Raw genomic sequence first — 4,838 nt, 5'->3', positions numbered from 1 at the left:
TGTTTAAATTTTATGCTGTAAAATGTGCTAAAACTTTGATTATTTGTTTAATTGATTATTTGTTTAATTGATTTTCACCCAAATTGCATGTGGGCGGTCATACATACAGAAATAATCTTTCATTTTATAAAACTGATATTGATAGGGCAAGTGAATATTGGTTTTGCATTCCATGATGTAAAATCCTCTGGACAGTATCTTAAATAGCTAACTGCCCCAAAGCCCATAAGTCTGTACATTTTTATGGGACTAAACCACACTCAGAACCATATTTAATACTTCATTATAACAAGCAGGCATGTCTTAAAGATAATGCCTGGAAGTTTAAAATAAACACATTTGCAACCCTGTCTCTGCTTGTCCTGTTAAATTCCTACTATGTACTATTGACAGGGGTTGGAAATTGGATGAGAGAGAAAGAATGGTAACAGTTAAAGACTTTCATTCTGATGATCTATTCACGAACTCATCCATAGACATAACCTCAGAGGTTGAAGGCAAACACTCAACTGAACTCTTTACACAGGTTTTGTTTTATAAATGTATTGAAAAGTTATCAAGTTGTTCAGTTACATATCAATTAACCTATTTACAAAGGTTTTATTCAATTATGTGACAGAAAATGCAATGATGGAACCTATAAAATTATTTAACATGTCATAGCAATGAAATATAAAGATAAATGGTTAATCATAGGAAGCAGTGAAGATCATTGAAAGTCATGATGATAAGAAACCTATGCTTCTATATTTGTCCTATACTGCCCCTCATTCCCCTCTTGACCCTGATGATGAAATTGGCAAGTTAATAACAAATCATTCAAAGGAGCAGTAAAGGTGTGATTTTCTTAAATTAACCTTACTTTCATTTTGTTAATAACAGTCGTTTCAAATGTTCACTTTTCAAGGAATTTTCACTTTTTCAGTTCAAAACAGGAATCAACATATAGTTGACAAAGCAAAACGGCAGTATGCTGCAATGGTAACTCAAATAGATAATGGAGTAGGAGAAATTGCTGATGCTTTATCAAGAAAGAAAATGTGGGATAACACTGTGTTCTTATTCATGAGGTGAGTGTGTGGTTGATTCAGATTTTAATTCTTGTTTGCTCTAATTATGTTACAGTCATGCTCTGGCTTCTCCATTTACTTAATTGTGTTAATATGGATATACAAAAAAGGTGCAGTCATTCAGCCAAATTCTGATCTATCAGCTCAAATCTATAACACTGAACCCGATGAACTGGTTTCTTTTCAATTCCTCCAATTGCATTAGAATCCAATTACACTTATTATTGCCCTCCCATCAAAAGCTTGATCCCAAGCTGAAGATGCCATACATAGTGCATACTACATAGCATCTATCATCAATATGTAACACCAGTCATTCCTCCCAGTGATCACGGTGCTGCAGTTATGCCAAACAACTGTTGGGACACTATTGGTGGGAGTAACCTACCTTACAGGGACGGAAAAGGTTAACTAAACGATTCATTCAACTTTCACCAAATGTATCTTAAGTTTTGAATTTGTTCATGCCTAATGTTGAACATTTTTGCCATTATTTATACATTTCCACCCCAGGTTCATATTTCGAGGGAGGTATAAAAAGTGCTGCTTTTATCTGGACTCCATGGTTAACTGATGAACAAAGAGGAAAGCGAAGTCCTGCTCTGTTACACGCAGTTGATGTTTATTCTCTGATGCTGGCTGCTGCAGACGATAAGCTGTCAGGTTTAAACAGTCTATTAATACTGGTTAGATAAGACTGAAAGATGATTCTAGTTAACAAAATTGATTAATTACCTAAGTTTCTAGTTACAAATATGATAATATTGATCTAACAGTTTGTTCGATCAGGGAGTTTGTCTAGTAGATTTAGAAACTCTAGTCAGTCTACAAGTCCAGAACTTGACTCTAGAAACTTCTTGATTGATGTTCTTAACGATAACCATGCTGGGAGGTGAGTTAAATTACTGTTTATGGCAATTCAGTAATGTGGTAAAGCACGGTTAACGCACGGTTAAGGCACGGTTAAAGCACAGTTAAGGCCCTGTTTATTTCAAAACTGTTTACAATTTCAGCTTTGTCAGTTAACACTCACACAGTTTATTAACATACAAATCTATGGACAACAATGTACATAATGTATTTTATTGATATGAATTTTAAAATTTGCAGAGAATTTTAACAAGCTAGAAATATGAAGTAGGTTTTGACATAGAAGCTCGAATCAAATCAAATATCTTTCGTCATTGAAAATATTTCAGGGAGACCATTCTGCACAATCTTGTAACTGGTCCTTTTCCTGAAGGTAAAACTGGACACTACTGCAGCCAAAAATTCGGAAAACCATCAAATTATGCTGTCCTTAGACACAAAAAGTTCAAGCTATTTTATGGCAATGGGCTTGAAAGCTTCTGCCAAGCAGATTATTTGCAGAAAATCTGTTCTGACATACTCGATAAGCCTTCAGGTTTGTTACCTACTTTTATCCTGTCTTCTTAGTAAAATAACTGTTGTATCTGCCCACAGTTAGACAATAAGTCAGCAACATTGTAGACAGTAACGTACTAGCCCTGTTAACGGGTTGGTTTAATTTTACAGAATATCAATGTGTTTTATCAAAGTTATAGGGGGGGGGGGGGTGTCACGTCCGTCTATGTCCGCTTGTCTCATAGAATCCAAAAAGGACAGGACATAGGCGGACATAGGCGGACATAGACGGACATAGGCGGACATAGGCGGACATAAGCGGACATAGACGGACATAGGCGGACATAGGCGGACATTAATGGACACCTAAATTGCTAAATAAAATGTTCAATTTTTGCTGTTATAGGGGGATCACGTTTTTTGTCCGTTCGGTACCCTATATTTTCAAAACGGATAAAAAAAAAGCGGACAAAAACGGACAAAAATGGACAAAAACGGACAAAAATGGAAATAACATTTAGATGCTTCCTCCTCCTACTCTTCCTCCTCCTCCCCATGGATCTTCCTGATCTTCCTCAGTCTTCTTCCTCCTCCCCTCCTCAGTCCTCCTCCTACTCCTCCTCCTCGTCCTCAGTCCTCCTCATCAGTCCTCAACAGTCCTCCTCCTCCCCAGTCCTCCTCCTTCTCCTGGGTCCTCCTCCTGGGTCCTCCTCCTGGGTCCTCCTCCTGGGTCCTCCTCCTGGGTCCTCCTCCTCCTCTTCATCCTCCTCCTCTTCCTCCTCAGTCCTCAGTCCTCCTGAGTCCTCCTCATCATCCTTCTCCTCAGTCCTCCATCCTCCTCCTCAGTTTTCCCCCAGTCCCCCTCCTCCTCCTCCTATTCAGTCCTCCTCCTCCTCCTCCTCCTCCTCCTCAGTCCTCCTCCTTCTCAGTCCTCCTCAGTCCTCCTCCTCCTCCTCCTGAGTCCTCCTCCTCCTCCTCCTCCTCTTCCCTCTCAGTCATCCTCCTCAGCCATCCTCCTCAGTCCTCCTCAGTCCTCCTCATCAGTCCTCCTCCTCCTGGGTCCTCCTCCTCCTCTTCATCCTCCTCCTCTTCCTCCTCGGTCCTCAGTCCTCCTCCTCCTGGGTCCTCCTCCTCATCCTTCTCATCAGTCCTCCTCCTCCCCAGTCCTCTCCCAGTCCCCCTCCTTCTCCCCCTCCTATTCAGTCCTCCTCCTCCTCCTCCTCCTCAGTTCTCCTCAGTCCTCCTTCTCATTTCTCCTAAGTCCTCCTCCTGAGTCCTCCTCCTCTTCCTCCTGAGTCCTCCTCCTGAGTCCTCCTCCTCCCTCTCAGTCATCCTCCTCAGTCATCCTCCTCAGCCATCCTCCCCAGCCATCCTCCTCAGCCATCCTCCTCAGTACTCCTCAGTCTTCCTCCTTCTCAGTCATCGTCAGTCCTCCTCCTCAGTCCTCAGTCCTCCTCCTCCTCCTCCTCCTGGGTCCTCCTGGGTCTTCCTGATCCTCCCCAGTCCTCTTCCTCCTCCCCTCCTCAGTCCTCCTCCTACTCCTCAGTCCTCCTCCTACTCATCCTCCTCGTCCTCAGTCCTCCTCATCAGTCCTCAACAGTTCTCCTCCTCCCCAGTCCTCCTCCTCCTTCTGGGGCCTTTTCCTGGGTCCTCCTACTGGGTCCTCCTCCTCCTGGATCCTCCTCCTCCTGGGTCCTCCTTCTCCTCCTCAGTCCTTCTCCTCCTCCTCAGTCCTCTTCCTCCTCTTCCTCCTCCTCCTCCCTCTCAGTCATCCTCCTCAGCCATCCTCCTCAGCCATCCTCCTCAGTCCTCCTCCTTCTCAGTCCTCCTGAGTCCTCCTCCTGAGTCCTCCTCCTCCTCAGTCATCCTCCTCAGTTCTCCTCCTTCTCCTCCTAGGTCCTCCTTCAATTCTGGGTCCTCCTCCTCCTCCTCCTCCTCCTGGGTCTTCCTGATCCTTCTCCTCCCTCTCAGTCATCCTCCTCAGTCATCCTCCTCAGTCATCCTCCTCAGTCATCCTCCTCAGCCATCCTCCTCAGCCATCCTCCTCGGCCATCCTCCTCGGCCATCCTCCTCAGTACTCTTCAGTCCTCAAAATGTTTGTCCGCTAATGTCCACCAATGTCCGCTAATGTCCACCAATGTCCGTCCAAGTCCGCCAATGTCTGTCCGGGTCCGCCAATGTCCGTCCGAGTCCGCCAATGTCCGTCCGAGTCCGCCAATGTCCGTCCGAGTCCGCCAATGTCCGTCCGTGTCCGCCAATGTCCCAAAAAACACGTCCGTTGTCTCATAGAATCCAAAAAGGACAGGACATAGGCGGACATAGACGGACATGACACCCCCCCCCTATAGGTCAGTCATTTTTTTGGTATCAGTCAAATGTTACGAGTTATCACTTTATCAGATC

At 44.3% G+C, this 4,838-nt stretch overlaps 1 long non-coding RNA gene across 1 annotated transcript; it reads left to right on the top strand.

The window, feature by feature from the left end:
• Positions 1 to 1,002: 1,002 nt before the first annotated feature.
• On the top strand, positions 1,003 to 1,657 carry LOC134825804 (uncharacterized). The gene is made up of 3 exons (XR_010161615.1): positions 1,003 to 1,070; positions 1,397 to 1,476; positions 1,584 to 1,657. It is a non-coding gene; the product is annotated as an uncharacterized LOC134825804 (long non-coding RNA).
• Positions 1,658 to 4,838: the final 3,181 nt, after the last annotated feature.

The sequence above is a fragment of the Bolinopsis microptera genome, unplaced genomic scaffold (assembly GCF_026151205.1).
Source record: "Bolinopsis microptera isolate Bmic1 unplaced genomic scaffold, MBARI_Bmic_1.0 sca102, whole genome shotgun sequence".
In the NCBI taxonomy this organism is placed as follows: Eukaryota; Metazoa; Ctenophora; class Tentaculata; order Lobata; family Bolinopsidae; genus Bolinopsis; species Bolinopsis microptera.
The sequence above is the reverse complement of the archived record's forward strand: the minus strand, read 5'-3'. Positions and strand labels throughout refer to the sequence as shown.